Raw genomic sequence first — 18,607 nt, 5'->3', positions numbered from 1 at the left:
GTGCTGGGGACAATAAAGGCAACTTTAAAATGTGCAGTTTTGTCACACAACGCAATGCCACAGATGTCTTAAGTTTTACAATTGGCATGCTGACTGCAGGAATGTCCACCAGAGCTGTTGCCAGAGAATGTAATGTTAGTTTCTCTACCATAAGCTGCCTTCAACGTTGTTTTAGAGATTTTGGCAAGTACGTCCAACTGGCCTCACAACTGAAGACCACGTGTAACCACGCCTGTCCAGGACCTCCACATCCGGCTTCTTGACCTGCGGGATCGTCTGAAGGGGGGTGTGGGGGGTGCTGAGGAGTATTTATGTCTGTAATAAAACCTTTTTGTGTGGAAAAACTCATTTTGATTGGCTGGGCCTGGTCCCCAGTGGGTGGGCCTGGCTACCAAGTGGGTGGGCCTATTGCCCTCCCAGGCCCACCAATGACTTCACAACTGCTCAGTCATGTGAAATCCATAGATTAGGGCCTAATGGATTTATTTCAATTGACTTATCTCCTTATATGAACTGTAACTCAGTAACATATTTGAAGTTGTTGCATGTTGCGTTTATATTTTTGTTCAGTATACAGTTGAAGTCGGAAGTATACATACCCTTAGGTTGGAGTCATTAAAACTTGTTTTTAAACCACTCCACAAATGTATTGTTAACAAACTATAGTTTTGTCAAGTCGGTTAGGACGTCTACTGTGTGCATGACAAGTAATTTTACAACAATTGTTTGCAGACAGATTATTTCACAGATTATTGACTCACAATTCCAGTGGGTCACAGAAGTTTTCATACACTAAATTGACTGTGCCTTTAAACAGCTTGGAAAATTTCAGAAAATGACATCATGGCTTTAGAAACTTCTGTTAGGCTAATTGACATCATTTGAGTCAATTGGGGGTGTACCTGTGGATGTATTTCAAGGCCTACCTTCAAACTCAGTGCCTCTTTGCTTGACATCATGGGAAAATCAAATGAAATCAGCCAAGACCTCAGAAAAAATTGTAGACCTCCACAAGTCTGGTTCATCCATGGGAGCAATTTCCAAACGGCTGAAGGTACCAAGTTCATCTGTACAAACAACAGTACGCAAGTATAAACACCATGGGACTACGCAGCTGTCATACTGCTCAGGAAGGAGACGCGTTCTGTCTCCTAGAGATGAACATACTTTGGTGCAAAAAGTGCAAATCAATCCCAAAACAACAGCAAAGGACCTTGTGAAGATGCTGGAGGAAACCGGTACAAAAGTATCTATATCCACAGTAAAACAAGTCCTATATCGACATAAACTGAAAGGCCGCTCAGCAAGGAAGATGCCACTGTTCCAAAACCGCCATAAGAAAGACTACGGTTTGCAACTGCACATGGGGACAAAGATTGTACTTTTTGGAGAAATGTCCTGTGGTCTGATGAAACAAAAATAGAACTGTTTGGCCATAATGGCCATCATTATATTTGGAGGAAAAAGGGGGTTGCTTGCAAGCCAAAGAACACCATCCCAACCCTGAAGCACAGGGGTGGCAGCATCATGTTGTGGGGATGCTTTGCTGCAGGAGGGACTGGTGCACTTCACAAAATGGATGGCTTCATGAGGGAGAAAAGTTATGCAGATGTATTGAAGCAATATCTCAAGACATCAGTCAGGAAGTTAAAGCTTGGTCGCAAATGGGTCTTCCAAATGGACAATAACCCCCAAGCATACTTCCAAAGTTGTGGCAAAATGGCTTAAGGACAAAAAGTCAAGGTATTGGAGTGGCCATCATAAAGCCCTGACCTCAATCTTATAGAGAATTTGTGGGCAGAACTGAAAAAGTGTGTGCGAGCAAGGAGGTCTACAAACCTGACTCAGTTACACCAGCTCTGTCAGGGCCAAAATTCACCCAACTTATTGTGGGAAGCTTGTGGGGGGGCTACCTTAAATGTTTGACCCAAGTTAAACAATTTGAAGGCAATACCACCAAATACTAATTGACTGTATGTTAACTTCTGATCCACTGGGAATGTCATGAAATAAATATAAACTGAAATAAATCATTCTCTCTACTATTATTATGATATTTCACTTTCTTAAAATAAATTGGTGATCCTAACTGACAGGGAATTTTTACTAGGATTAAAATTCAGGAATTGTAAATAACTGAGTTTAAATGTATTTGGCTATGGTGTATGTAAACTTCCGACTTCAACTGTATATAATTATACTGTAAGTACTGTAGTATTATATAATAAACTGTAGTTTTTTTTCATGTTGGGGCCTCCCCCTCCTATTTTCCCTCTACTTCCTCCATGCTCTCTCTCTCACCACCAACACACACACAGTCTGACACACTGACACACACACTCTCTCTCTTTCTCTATAGCCAGTGACAGATTGTCCCAGTGGGAGACAGGGGGGATGAGCACTATCCCACAAGCTGTTGCCTTGGAACAGAAAGGGAGAGAGGGATGGATTTGTAGAGAAAACGAGTCAGGGAGTTAAAGAAAAAAGGAATTATGAGGGTGGGATAAGGATGACAGTCCTTTTGGAATGCCGTTATGCAGGATTACACAAGGATTATTTAACTGTGTGGCTATGTGTGTGGAATCTCTGAATCCGTCATATCAATACAAATGAACTCGTTTCCAGCACTATGTCTTGGTATTCCACATGTCCCCTCTTGCTGTTCATTTCCCATGCATGATATTTCCCCTCCATCTATTCCATATTTCTCCCCTCCAACCATTCTCTCACTCACTCACTCACTCACTCACTCACTCACTCACTCACTCACTCACTCACTCACTCACTCACTCACTCACTCACTCACTCACTCACTCACTCACTCACTCACTCTCTCTCTCTATTAAATATTCATTGGTAGCCAGTGAGTGACTGAACCACCAGCGCAACCCACAGTGACTGCCATCAAAGAGCTCTACCCTCATCTCTCTGCTGGCCCCGCCATCACTTCACCCACCATCTGTAACATGAAACACTCTTCCTCTCTCTCCTGTCTCTCTTCCTCTCTCTGTCTCAACACTGTATAAGTAAGTCTGCCTAGTCTCTGAGGTACAACACATTAGTAGATCAGGTCAACGTTGTTCTTGTACCATGCCTTTCTTTCTAGTCCAAATCTACACCTTACAGATTAATCTTCTGGTTGGTTTGAAGTAACAGACTCTCCAATTATGGTGAGAGTTCTGGATCGTTTCCAAGCAACCTACATTAAGCTTTAACTGCTCTGAGGGAAACAGGACGGGCTTTGAAGCTTTGATCTGTGTGTCTGTCTTTCTCTCTGTGTGTCTGTCTTTCTCTGTGTGTGTGTGTGTGTGTGTGTGCGTGTGTGTGTGTGTGTGTGCGTGCATGTGAGTGAGTGCGTGTGTGTATGCGCGCACGTTTTTGCATGTGTGTCAGAGAGAGAGAGAGAGAGAGAGAGAGAGAGAGCACACAGAGAGAGAGAGAGAGAGAGACACACAGAGAATACAGACAACGTTATTTTAACATATCATCATTATAAGTGCATTTTACAAGTGCACCAATAAATAAACAATAAAGCAACACATTTATGCTGGCTCTTTTTGTTTCAACACTTTCCGTACAAGGTTACAAATAATCTATGAACATCTATAGGGAGCAGCCTATAAGTACCATGATATGCATTATTCATGTCATTTCTCTCATAGCTATGGTGTTTCACTATCAATGACTTTATACAGCATACTAGGGAATAAATTGGACCCACCAGGAAATAATCAGGGACGGAGGGAAGGAATTAAAGGGATAGATGTAGATAAAGAATGCATTTATCAGCAGGTAAGAGTGCTGGAGGGAGGGTAAAAGGAAATGGGGAGTGTGAAAATTGAGGAGAGATGGATGAAGCTGAGAGGAGAGGGGGAGTACAAATATTTGATCTGGTCTGTGCTCATGGGTGCTTTGTAAAGTCAGAAGAGACGTACCACTACACTATGTGCGCGTGCCTGTGTCTGGAGGGAGGGCAATGGTGGTCAAAAGGAGTGCACTAAATAGGGAATAGGGTGCCACTCGGCATGCACACTAAGTAGACAGAGGGCTGGGGGCTGTAGACTAATGAGGCTGCAAATAGAGAATGGGAGCCAGTCAATAGAGAATGAGAGCCAGTGGGTGAGAGTGTGTGTGTGTGTGTGCGCGCGTGTGTGTGTCATGTGTAATAAATCATCTACAATTCAATCCAATTGCACATTAAAATATGTATTTCTATTGCAAGTGTCTGGTGTTCTAAAAAAAAAGGGGTAAAGTGTATGAATGTCCCTTCCTCACTGTAACATCCATCCAGGGCACTCTATCCTGGCTCCTTCCTCTTGTTATGTTTGAACTCGTCACGTCCGTCGTAACGAGTAGACCAAGGCGCAGCGTGAGATGAATACGTTCTTCTTTATTTAAATGAAGAACACTGAACAAACTAACAAAATGACCGTGAAGCTATAAACACGAGTGCTGACATGCAACTACACATAGACAATAACCCACAAAACCAAAATGGAAAATGACAACCTAAATAGGATCCCCAATCTGAGACAACGATAAAAAGCTGCCTCTGATTGGGAACCAATTCAGGCTACCATAGACTTACATTTACCTAGACAAACCAAAACCCCATAGATATACAAAAAACCCTAGACAAGCCAAAAACACACATCACACCCTGACCTAACCAAAATAATAAAGAAAACAAAGATAGCTAAGGTCAGGGCGTGACAGAACTAGCGTGACCACACAGATAACAGGATCAATATCAGCAGTCTGTCAGGGAGAGAAAGGGAAAAATGGACAAAATGAAAATATACTACAAATGTCATTTTGAGGAGCCAGAGAGAGAGGAAGAGAGTCTTACAACTTCTTGGCACATTGTGAAAAAACAAAGTTAGTAATGCATTAGCCAGCTGCTGCTTCATACTGTGAATGTTGGAGCGGTGGGCCTTGAATAAAACATTGATTATCTTTAGCGGTGCTTTGATGGAGAGAAGAGATTATTAGAGGTGTTTTTGGAGCACCAGGAATCATTGTGGCTGGATAGCTGGATGGTGCCAGGTCACTGGCTGTCTGTCTCTTTCTGAAGCACCAAGAATACTGTCTGGCTGTTTCTGTCTGGCTGGTCTGCTGCATACTTGTCTGTCTCTTTTTTTTTTACCCCTTTTTTCTCCCCAATTGGTTGTAGTTACAGTCTTGTCTCATCGCTGCAACTCCCGCACGGACTCGGGAGCCAGCCACACCAATGTGTCAGAGGAAACACCGTACACCTGGCGACCTGGTCAGCGAGCATTGTGCCCGGCCCGCCACAGGAGTCACTAGTGCGCGATGAGACAAGGATATCCCTGCCAGCCAAACCCTCCCTAATGACGCGGAGCCAATTGTGCGTCACCCCATGGGCCTGCTGGTCACGGACGGCTGCGACAGAGCCTGGGCCCGAACCCAGAATCTCTGGTGGCACAGCTAGCACTGCGATGCAGTGCCTTAGACCACTGCGCCACCCAGGAGGCCTTGTCTGCCTCTTTCTGAAGCACCAGGAATACTGGCTGGCTGTCTTGATAGCTGGCTGGTTGGCTGTCTTTTCTGTCCGTCTGTCCACCTGCTTGCCAGGCTATGTCTCTGTTATATTTCCCCTGGTTTCCTTTATGCCTGTTAATCTGTCATGACTCTTGACTCAACAACTGCCTTCTTCAGAGATTCTTTACCAAAATGGCCGCCCACATAGACCACAAGGCGGAGGCCTCATTCAACATGGTCAAGGAGAAGAAGAAGGACAAAAAGCTGATTGGAACCAAAATGGCCATCAAAGTGAGCCAACAGGTCCACAGTCGCCCCAAGCTCGAGGCCCTCTTCAGCCACCCGTTGTACAACCTGCCACACCCACATCTGCTGGAAGACGATTGGCTGCTGAAGTTGAAGCCAAAGAATAAGGGGGAGGACAGTGAGGAGGAAGATGAGGAGGATGACAGTGACAAAAGTAGTGAAGAGAAAGAGGAGTGGAAAACCACTGATAACAACAAAGTATATAATCCTGTCATGACATATGACTTTTCTCATACAGTTGTGATACTCATTGCTTAATTGGCCAGTTTTCCCATCCATCTTCCCCTGCTCTTTCCTGATAGACAGAGTGACAGGGAGGAGGATGGCTATGACCGAGCTAATTGGACGTGAAGTGCGTAGACCCAACCCGCCTGGCTAAGGTACCACCTTGGGATCTCTCGCTGGGAGCCGTATGACAGGAATCACCCTTGTGTTGCCGAGGTGACTCAACAGATGGCCACACAACGCATCCTCAGCGCAGGTGAAAGGGTTGAGCAGGGGCGTGAACATGTAGCTAAGATTAGGATTAAGACTAAAGTTAGGGTGTGGACATGGTGAAGCGAAGGTTAGGGTTCGGGTTATGGCTAGGGCTTAATGTTGAGCTGGGGTGTGGACAGGAAGCTAGGGTTAGGGCTGTGCTGGGTGAGGCTAGCGTTAGCGCAATGACTGGAAGTCTATGGGTATCTGCTAGGATACTAGCAAGCGAGTTAGTATTAGCTCATAAAATTACCTCTAACTTTGTTCATTTGGACACAGAGACTTAAAAATGGTATCCAGGAGTTCACCTGCCTCTGGGAAAGTACATAAAGGGCCTCATTACCAAAATCCTGAAGTAGCCCTTTTGTTTATACTGCTTTTTTTGCGTAAACTAAGTCACAAATATTGTAATTCAAACATGACTGTCTGCAGTACAGTAGCCTGTGGCACCACTGTAGCTTGTTTTTAAACAAAGATTTTACCGAGTTACAGTTCATATAAGGAAATCAGTCCCTTTAAATAAATACATTTGGCCCTAATCTATGGATTTCACTTGACTGGGAGTACAGATATGCGTCTGTTAAAAAAAGGTAGGGGCTTGGATCAGAAAACCAGACAGTATCTGATGTGACCACCACTTGCCTCATGCAGCGTGACACATCTCCTTCGGATAGAGTTAATCAGGCTGCTGATTGTGGCTTGTGGAATGTTGCCCCACTCCTCTTCAATGGCTGTGCGAAGTTGCTGGATATTGGGCTGGAACTGGAACACGCTGTCGTACATGTCGATCCAAAGCATCCCCAAACATGCTCAATGGTGAGAATGCAGGCCATGGAAGAACTGTGACATTTTCAACTTCCAGGAATTGTGTACATATCCTTCTGACATGGTGCATTATCATGCTGAAACATGAGGTGATGGTGGCGGATGAATGGCACGACAATGGGCCACAGGATCTCGTCACGGTATGTCTGTGCATTCGAATTGCCATCAATAAAATGCTGTTGTTTCTGTTGTCCATAGCGTATGCCTGCCCATACCATAACCCCACCACCACCGTAGGGCACTCTGTTCACCATGATAACATCAGCAAACTGCTCACCCACACAACGCCATACAATACCATCTTGTCCGGTACATTTGAAACCGGGATTAATCTGTGAAGAGCACACTTGTCCAGCGTGCCAGTGGCCATTGAGGGTCACCATTTGCCCAATTAAGTTGGTTACGACGCCGAACTGAATGGCCTTATATTGTCCCCAGCACAAGGTGCAGCTGTGTAATGATCATGTTGTTTAATCAGCTTCTTGATATGCCACATCTGCCACAGGGATGTACACAGGGATGTAAACAAATTTGTGCGTAACATTTGAGCTAAATAAGCTTTTTTTTGTGTATGTAACATTTCTGGGATCTTTTATTTCAGCTCATGAAACATGGGACCAACACTTCACATGTTGCATTTATATTTTTGTTCAATGTACATTGCAGTCCCTGAATTATACAGACCACTAACCATAACCCTAACCATAGCTTCATGTCCACACCCCGGCTCAACCCTAAGCCTAGCCATAACACCAATCCTAAACCCAGCTTCGTGTCCGCGGACCCATTCAACCCTAACACTAGTTAGCATTGGCTCGCGAAACTACCTCTAACTTCCTTCAGGAGTGCTAACTTCCATGAGGCGCACTAGCGAGACGTCTCACGCACACACACACACACACATACACACACACACACACACACACACACACACACACACACACACACACACACAGAGATACACAAAGATACACAAAAGAGTTGGCATTACAGTGAATGAAGAGATTACCCTGGGAGGCTGTAAAACATTTTCTGATGGCCCTCAAATCCTGTCTGTTATGAGAATGTTCAGAAGCCTTAGTTGGGATCTATTTGTTTATCTTTCACATGTAAACAGGGAAGTAGCATGCACTCTAAAAAATGCTAGGTTGTTTGGTTGAACTAAGTGCTGTGTTGAAGGCGTTGGGTCACTTAGTTGGGTTGTTTTCTTTAAAAACTGCTGGGGTATTGATGCTGGGTGATGAGTTATTGATGTTGAGTTATCGAGATATGACTCAGTAGGTGAGCTCAGAAGACTAGAGGCGTGGCTTAGCAGGGGCATGGCTTTCAGATACATTTACTGTTACAGGTGGCCAAAAATAATTGTCTGAAACCCACGTCTCTAGTAGGCCACTACTCCTGAAAATAACCTATGGAACTGCTATGTCATTCCAACTAATGGTAAAAAAAACAAAACAATTGATGGTAAAATAAACCCACGTTTGTATAATCCATATTCACACAACCCACCCCAACAGGGTCAAAATAACCCACCGTGTGTGTGTGTGTGTGTGTGTGTGTCTACTCTCGGGGTGTATAATAATTAAACACACAATCTGAAGAAACAAACAAAAGCCAAAAGCAATTCTTAAACACTAACCATTCAACCATAGACTGTTAGGATCAAATCTAAAACCACTGAAAAAGATTCTAAGTCATAAACTTTAAAATACACAAAGTGATTATACCAAACCAGAATGCCAGAAAATGAATGAGAGGGAAGAAACAATCTGAGTAGAAACTTGAAAGCCAGATAATCGAACGTCATAAATAAATCTCCAGCTCCTCTGATCTTTTGTTCTGAGGTCAGTCAATATAATCCTGCACTGATCATAAAAAATCCCACTCACACACCCACGCATATACACACACACACACACACACACACGCACACACACACACACGCACACACACACGCACACAAACACACACACACACACACGCATACACACACGCATACACACACACACACACTTTGAATACTATATGGAGATTGTGTTGAGCATAAAAGTTTACGCAATAATCAGCTTGTGTGTGGGCTGGCCCATAGCCACGTTTCATATACTCCTCCTCATCTTCCTCTTACTCCTCCTATCTAAAGTCACCGAGATTCTAGAATCACCACCACTGATACCAGACAGTTTTTGATGTTCAGCCACATTCTGTACTTTACACAATGGTGACCCCCTGTGGAGAACTGGGGTAGCTGCATTTATTTAAAATATACTGGAAATACTCCACTATTACCAAAATAACACCATCAGTGCAGTCAATGACAAATATGGTGTATTTTCCTTTGAACATTGTGGAGACCCTGTGACCTTCCTGTGTTTTAAAATATGTGTTATGTCTGTGTGTTCTAAGGGTCTGCATGCTGGTGTGTGATTATTATGGTGATGTTGGTGCGTTGTCTCTTATGTGTGTTTCAGTGCAGAGTGGGGGCCCCCAGCTCAAGCTGATCATGTCATTCCCCACCTACGGACAGGCCATGAGGTAAAAATCCACGAAAATCCATATGATATATGATACAATATATGAGATGTATTTATTTGACCAGGTGAGTCTCATTGAGATTAAACATCTATTTTGCAAGAGAGACCTGGCCGTAAAAAGCAGCACACAAAGTCTCCACATTTACAACATAAAACACAAAGCACTACAGTTTAAAAAACGTCATCACATTTAACAGGCACATTGGTTTTAGGAGGAGTGTTTCAACTAGGGGTCAAAATGTTGACATCCCCCTAAATCATTTTCCGCCATCGTTTTCCCCCCTAGCTTTAAAATCGCTTAAGGAGACGAGCTCCTGTAGTTTCACGTCGTTCTGTAGCTCATTCCAAGTAGAGGGGGCAGAGTCCTGGACTGTTTTTATACCTACTGTAGCTCTCTAACAGGCAATAGGCACCGTCAAGGAGATACTGTCCTGTGAGCATAGGCGATAATTGTCATTCATCTGTTGGACAATTTAGGTACACAGGTTAAATGGGTGCTATCTTAGCATGGCCTTGTAAAAAAAAAAAAAAAACTTACCAATGACTTAGTCCCTGAAGAGCTGAGGACGGTGCAGCCCGTGTAGCTCTGTTGGTAGACGATGGCGCTTGCATCGCCCGGGGTTGTGGATTCAATTCCCACGCCAGACTAGTATGAAAAGGTATGCACTCACTGATTACTGCAAGTCGCTCTGGACAAGAGTGTCTGAGAAATGACAACAACAAAAAAGTTCAACATTTCAGGGATGAGTGAGGGATTTGAGGAAGTTCGTCAACAAACCTCCGCAGTGTCCAGCATACGTAATGACGCCACAGGGGCAAACATGTACACGGTATCACCATAGTCGATCACAGGCAAGAACGTGGCGGAAACAAGCCTCTTTCTCGCTTCAGAACATGACTTATTTTGAAAATGAAACCCCAACTTGAGCTTGAGCTTTTTCACAAGACCCTCTGTGTTGGGGTTTAAATGTGAGACACTCATCTCACAAGAAACAAGTACTTGTAAGTTGATACCCTTTCTATTTGCTTGTGCCTGTATAGTGACTATACATGGAAGAGTCTAACAGGCTACGCATGGTCAATCCGACATCTGCAGTGACCATACAGCATTTACTGCGATACGGCCTCTGCAGAAGTGAAGGCATTTGTACTTCTTGCGCTTCGTTGAGCTGTTGTCAAGGCAGTTGTCAAGGAAGTGAGTTTGTGTTTATACTGGACCTCCCACCCCCACCTACCATCAACCAATCATGTTAATGCGGAGCTATATTTAGCCCTCCGCTTTGTTAGAAAATGTGGGCATGGAGATGCCATAAGGAGCTCAATTTGGCCTCTGCATGTCTCCGGAGGCTCCGCAATTGCATCATGCCCTCCATACGGTGCCTCCAACTACATTTTGGATCAAGCATAAATTGGCTTTAAGAGTTTCATCTTAGATTTCGTGAAAACCATCAACTGTCTTATCAGCATTTAAGGGCGACCTGGACAATAGTAATGGCACATTGCAGTTCATAAAATAACATTATCATATACAATACAATATGATATACAATACGATATACTATGGTATGATATGATTTTCAATGCGATATGATACTATACAACAATACAAGTTTATTGTGTCAGTCACAGTAATCTTATTTTGGAGGGGAGACAAAATCACATTGTCCTGTGTTTGTTCTATGCAGGCAGGAGGGAGATGCAGAGACAGACTTCGACCTGTTCTACTTCTCTCACTTTGAGAGACACAATGCAGAGATTGCTGTAATGAACACGATGGGAGACAGAGTGCTGGTTTCAAGCGCAGGGCACAGCAGGTGTTAAAATGGAAAGGACCACAGGAGGAGGCTGGTAGCTGGGTCCAGGGGCAGGCAGAAGGTCATGCACTGGGGGTCCAAAAGGTCAACAGTACAGGCAGAGAAAAGGCTAGTAATGTCATTCGGGAGATCAGGCAATAGTTTGATAACAGGAAATCCGATAGGCTGAAGTACAGGCAGGGAATAGACAAAAGGCGTCGTTAGTAAGGCAGTCAAAAACGATCATAGACGGGAGGATTACATTACAGGAAACCCAGCACTTCGAATAGAAGTGTGTCCCAAAACAAACAATACCTCACAATGATGGGGTGCAAAGAACTGAACTAAATAGTGTGTGATAATGACATACGGGTGTGTGAACAGATGATAAGGATTCAGGTGATTGGGATCTGGAGAGTGAGCTGCGTTTAGGGGATCTATGTGTTTCAGAGTGTGAGTTGGAAGCAGACGCTACAATGGCTGCCTTCCAGCTTGACAGGTGAAAACAATCAAATATAGACCTGTGTGTCAAAAGAAAGAGAAGGAAATAACTATTATTAAAGGCTTCCCACTGATTTCTCTCTCTCTTTCTTTATCTCTGTGTTTGTGTGTGTGTCTTCTCTCTGGGTTTCTTTCGAATCCCTCCAGTGGTAGGTAGACTCATCAACGTAACCATGGAGATCAGAGATATCACCACAAACTCTCCAGAACCTTCTTCACCTCGCCTGGTGTGTGGCGGTTGGTCCAATCAGCTTTCATAATTAAATCTAACTCTCTCTGGTGTGTCCAATCAGCACAGATAGCAACTAAATGTCCCTCCTTATTATGCTTGTGTGTGGATAGTGGCATGCACTATGTGCTAGTCCAACGTTTCCTAAATGGTTGGTTGGGTTGCACTGGTGGGCTACAGTTTACGTTACGTTTCATTCTGGGTTTATGACTGGTCACAAGAAAAAGCTCCAAATGCTTTGAGATGGGTTACGACCCCAGATGTTTGGCAACAACTGTCCACTCTAGGCATATTACTTGCATTTTATTCAGTTTACTGTACTATTGACTCCTTGTCAACCCCTTGTCTCTTTCAGCCGCGTCCTCAGGGCATGCGCAGACCAGCTGGCTGGTGTGTTTACGGACATATTCAATCCATCCTTATCCCAGTCTGCTGTTCCCACATGCTTCAAGAGGGCCACCATTGTTCCTGTTCCCAAGAAAGCTAAGATAACTGAGCTAAACGACCACAGCCCCGTAGCACTCACTTCCGTCATCATGAAGTGAATTGAGAGACTAGTCAAGGACCATATCACCTCCACCCTACCTGACGCCCTAGACCCACTCCAATTTGCTTACCGCCCCAATAGGTCCACAGACAATGTAATCGCCATCACACTGCACACTGCCCTAACCCATCTGGACAAGAGGAATACCTATGTGAGAATGCTGTTCATCGACTACAGATCAGCATTTAACGCCATAGTACCCTCCAAACTCTGGGTCTCGACCCCGCGCTGTGCAACTGGGTACTGGACTTCCTGACGGGCTGCCCCAAGGTGGTGATGGTAGGTAACAACATTTCCACCCCGCTGGTCCTCAACACTGGGGACCCACAAGGGTGCATTCTGAGCCCTCTCCTGTACTCCCTGTTCACCCACGACTGCGTGGCCATGCACGCCTCCAACTCAATCATCAAGTTTGCAGACGACACTACAGTGGTAGGCTTGATTACCAACAACGACAAGATGGCCTACAGGGAGGAGGTGAGGGCCCTCGGAGTGTGGTGTCAGGAAAATAACCTCACACTCAACATCAACAAAACAAAGGAGATGATCGTGGACTTCAGGAAACAGCAGAGGGAGCACCCCCCTATCCACATCGACGGGACAGTAGTGGAGAAGGTAAAAGTTTAAATTCCTCGGCGTACACATCACGGACAAACTGAATTGGTTCACCCACACAGACAGCGTGGTGAAGAAGGCGCAGCAGCGCATCTTCAACCTCAGAAGGCTGAAGAAATTCGGCTAGTCACCAAAAGCACTCACAAACTTTTACTGATGCACAATCGAGAGCATCCTGTCGGGCTGAATCACCGCCTGGTATGGCAACTGCTCCCCCCACAACCGTAAGGCTCTCCAAAGGGTAGTGAGGTCTGCACAACGCATCACCGGGGGCAAACTACCTGCCCTCCAGGACAGCTACACCACCCGATGTCACAGGAAGGCCATAAAGATCATCAAGGACAACAACCACCCGAGCCACTGCCTGTTCACCCCTCTATCATTCAGAAGGCGAGGTCAGTACAGGTGCATCAAAGCAGGGACCAAGAGACTGAAAAACAGCTTCTATCTCAAGGCCATCAGACTGTTAAACAGCCACCACTGACATTGAGTGGCTGCTGCCATACATGTAAAAAATGTATCACTAGCCACTTTAAACAATGCCACTTAATAATGTTTACATACCCTACATTACTCATCTCATATGTATACACTGTACTCGATACCATCTACTGCAGCTTGCCTATGCCATTCTGTACCATCACTCATTTATATATCTTTATGTACATATTGTTCATCCCTTTACACTTGTGTGTATAAGGTAGCTGTTGTGAAATTATTCGGTTAGATTACTCGTTGGTTATTACTGCATTGTCGGAACTAGAAGCACAAGCATTTCGCTACGCTCGCATTAACATCTGCTAACCACATAACATTTGATTTGATTGGATTTGATTTTGAGCTTCGACTACTATTACTACTTCAGTAATTCCTGTATTCTTGAATCAGTAACAATTCAACACACTATCTTGATTTTTCTCTTTAAAAAAATAAAAATAAAAAAAACATTCACTGAAGCAATACATACCATAAGAATGACAAAATATTTCCCCACACAACCATATTAGAAATGTGCCAAGGTTTAAATCCATTGACGATGTGGAACAGGTTTTGAATAGACAGAAAGCAATAAAGGATTATATTGCTTTAATTCCTACTAAAGGTAATATGGACAGACATCACTACGAGACTTTTGAGAAGTTTGGGAATGACACTTTCCTGCTGCACCAAGTCAACGGGAGGACGTGAGTACCATACCTTCCATCTATACTTTATAATGTGACACATACTGTATGTTCTGTGGCAATTTTAACATTCAAATATTGATTGTGCAAACAAAAAAGCTCATATGGATCGAAACCACCACGGACACAATCATTATAACATTTGGTTATGATCCGTTTACTTCCCATAGTCAAAATTCAGCATGGGTCTACAATATTGGGTCTACAATATTGCTACATTATTCAAGTATTGGAGCCCAGCAAAAATACCATTCTGAGTGCATCTGCCTGCCTTTTACTAAGACGCTCTGTTTAAGAATAAAGTAACAAAGTTTATAAAGTTACTCCCTCGCTTCATCTATTGCATAGTTACAGTTCCATGGGTATAACAGTGGCATCAAACTGTTAAGGCTAGGCAGAATACTGCCCCCTTTGGATGAATTGCGTGCCCATAGTAAACTGAAAGAAAATCTGTCCAAAATTGCTAATATATGCATATAATAATAATAATAGGATAGAAAACACTCTAAAGCTTCTAAAACCGTTTGAATTATGTCTGTAAGTATAGCAGAACTCACAGGGCAGGCAATCTCCCAAACTATTTTTGGGAGCCTGAAACTTGGGGCAACTTTGACGTCATCGCACTCACCCTTCCCAACAAGCTATGGATCTGGAGACACTTTCTATGTCTTCCACTAGATGTCCTCATTTAGTACAGCGTTTAATCGTGCAAATCCCGCGAAATTTGACCCTTTGGGAGGCAAAAGACTGAGTGTCGCGAGAAAATACAAGGTCACAAGAGCACGCATTTTGGAGAGACGTTCCTTTGTTCCAGAATGCCTGAGAGGAAGCAAGAATGTGCGATAGATTAGATAATTGTTTTGTACGTTTAGAACATCCTAAAGCTTGATTCTGCACTTAGTTTGACCAGTTTAGTCGACATATAATATGTAATTTTGAAGTTTTGATGCGCAACTGTTCGGGAGCAGAAGTAATTTTGGATGCATTTCAGCTGGAACTTGAAGCATATGCTAATACAAAGACACACGACTTGAAACCAAACGATGTTTTGGGTAAGTATGACTCCTTCCACTACATTCTGATCGAAGACCATCAAAGGTAAGGGAATATTTATGTTGTAATTTTGTGTTTCTGTTGACTCCAACATAGCGGAGAAATATTGCTTATGTCTGAGCGCCGTCTCAGATTATTGAATAGTGAACGATTTCTGTAACGTTAAAAAGAAATGTGACAAAGCGACTGCATTAAGAAGCAGTGTATCTTTCTAACTATATGTAGAACATGTATATTTAGTCAAAGTTTATGATGTGTATTGCTGTTATCTGTCGTTATCTGGCGGAGCTATCTATAATTTCTCCTGACATTCTTTTAGCATTTTCTGAACATGGCGTCAATGTAAACGGAGATTTATGGATATAAATGGCATATTATTGAAAAAACATAAATGTACTGTGTAACATGTCCTATTACTGTCATCTGATGTAGATTTTCAAAAGGTTAGTGAATTATTTTTCTTTTAATCCTGCGATTGTGATTGCATCTTTTGTTCGACAAAATGGCTACATATTGTCTGTGTCTTTGTGGTGGTTTGACATACATATGTGCTATGTTTTCACCGTAAAACATTTTAGAAATCTGACTCGCTGGGTAGATGAACAAGGTGTTTATCTTTCATTTGAGCTATTGGACTTGTTAATGTGTGGAGGTTAAATATTTCTAAGAATATTTTTGCATTCTGTGGGCCATCTTTTGAGTTGAGCGTGGGGGGGAGGGGGGGTGCCCTTGGGGAATGTGTAGCGTCAACAAGTTTTAACAAGCGCGTCGTATAACTACCTCAGAACAGATGTTAGCCGCTGCTTCCATCCACCACCAACCACAGTCTAATCTTCTTTTCTAGCTTGCTTTATTTTTAATGGGTGGTCTTATTTCAATGTTTATAGTGGCTGATGAACACCGAGACATTTTATCTCTCCATTTTCTTCATAGTTTGAAAATGATTTGCTCGGAGATAGTCAACATGATTCATAATAACTTTTCGGCTGGCTAGAAGATGTGGTAAACAATGAAGTTAACGCACATCAGTCCCAATCACTGGAGAAAAGACTTTGACTTCTCTGTGGCCAATGACCTTGAGCCTTCTTAGACGGGCACTGCCAATTTAACTCTATGGCATCACCCAAGGGGCAGAAGCTGCCTGGTCATCAGTGAGCACTCCCAGTAGATGCTGCGGTGTTGTGAGTGACATCACTCTGAGCCAATCACTCGCCACCAGAGCAGATCAACAACGCCTACGCTCTGGACACCCACCTCATTCTTCTCTCTGCAGATTTCTCAAAACACAATACAAAGACACGTCTACAAAAATCCCCTACTACTATTTACAAGAACGATCTGTCAAAGTCAATGGGCTGGGGGAGGTTTACAGACAGATCTTTGAGATGAGGAAGGGGGTTTGGTTGTGCTTTGAGACAGTAAATGTATTGTTGTGATTGAGAGGTACCATTTCTCCTTAATTTCCCATACACAATCATTTTTCCTAAGACTTTTCATACCTTCTTTAGCCCTCCAGTCCATTCACTTTGTCAACTGATCTTTCCTCTTAAAAGCAGCTCCCAATGTCCCTCATCCTCCCTAAACAATACACTAGTCTGTCTCTAAACACTTAGGTCCCAAACGGTTGACACCTTTAACAAAAAAAGGCATCTTGCCCTACATCCCTTCCACAAAAAAGTGTAAAATAGTTACACCACAACCATGGCTTTCCAGGAGACGTGAAGTACCAGCAAATTCTCTACAAGAGGTCCAAACAGTTGGTGGTTAACGACCACAGCCTTTCCTCGTTGGGGTAGGAAGTCCATATAACGCATGGGGTTGGAGCCAGCTACCTGCAAGATCTCTCCTAAATTAACGTAAACTCACTCAGTTTTATACATCGCGCTGGTCCGTAAAAAACGTAATACTTCCAGATCAACTGTAATATCAATACCAATGTAAAGCACAATTTCTCCCCTTTCCAACAAAATCAATGACGAGACCTTCATGCTGCCCATCTCTGCATAATTCAAGAAGGCAATGAGCTCCGTAGGGTCTTTTTTAAGAATGGCGGGTCGGGAAGCTAAACCTATTGCGTGATAGTGAGAAGGAGAGATGTCGTGTGGGGAAACTGCTTTTGTCACTCGATCTGTCCAACTTATCTCCTTATCGCCTCTCAAATGTAAATAAAACACTATAAAGAGCTTATATAATGTGTCATTACATACCTATTTGAAGGTTTGTGTCGAATTTGAATGTTTTTTTTTGGGAGGTGCTAAAGTGATCTTCAGAAGTAAACAGTGGCTTTTGAGAGTCATGATCGCGTGCAGTGATGACGCAAAAAATGACTAGGTATCTCCCCCTTACCCCCCATCACTGTCCCTTTCTTGTTTTTAAACGGTGAGATAAGTGGTGGATACCTGGTGGAGAGAGGCTGTAAGAATTAGTTGCTTTCTGAGTGCAGTACGTTACGCCTTGACACGTCACGATGTAACGTACAGCGTCAGAGGGGTCAGTTTAAAAACTTTTCTCCAATACTATAGAGCCATTACCATGTCAATCAACGCTTGAATAGAAACATAGTTCACACCCCAGATTTTGGGGTCAACACAGTCACTACAGTCCCATTGTTTTCTTTGCAGCCTCGTTTGAATGTCACAGTTGCACACATTTGTATGGAATGGGGTTAGCCTACATTACCACTCCCCTCACCCCTCCCTGCCGTCTGCCACAATATTGATATAAGCTGTACAGGGGTCTGTAGCATCAAACAGACGTTAGACATTCAGATATATCCAAATAATGTTTATTTGTCAAAATCTAAAATACAAGGGCGTGTACAATATATGATGCTAACTAAAAAGGAGAACTGGGTATTCAACAAGAATGGTATATGGTAAAAGTAACATACAGTTCAATGTGTCTCGGGTGTAGTAAAAGGCAGAGAACTTGGTAGCTACGCATTGTTACTAGAGATAATGTGATTTAACCAAAGAATTTCGGTATCCAATATTGGGAGTTGCAGAATAGGTACTATTTGGTATAGCACAGAGCACGTTCGACCA

The 18,607-nt window shown here is 43.3% G+C and overlaps 1 long non-coding RNA gene across 1 annotated transcript in view; it reads right to left on the bottom strand.

Annotated features, from left to right (window-relative positions):
* The window catches only part of LOC135564642 (uncharacterized), a 43,098-nt gene that overhangs the window by 24,182 nt on the left and 309 nt on the right, over positions 1 to 18,607 (bottom strand). Inside the window, exon 2 of the long non-coding RNA XR_010461175.1 lies at positions 10,180 to 10,344. This is a non-coding gene — a long non-coding RNA (uncharacterized LOC135564642). The remainder of the gene's footprint in view (positions 1 to 10,179; positions 10,345 to 18,607) is intronic.

The sequence above is a fragment of the Oncorhynchus nerka genome, linkage group LG26 (assembly GCF_034236695.1).
Source record: "Oncorhynchus nerka isolate Pitt River linkage group LG26, Oner_Uvic_2.0, whole genome shotgun sequence".
Taxonomy (NCBI): Eukaryota; Metazoa; Chordata; class Actinopteri; order Salmoniformes; family Salmonidae; genus Oncorhynchus; species Oncorhynchus nerka.
The sequence above is the reverse complement of the archived record's forward strand: the minus strand, read 5'-3'. Positions and strand labels throughout refer to the sequence as shown.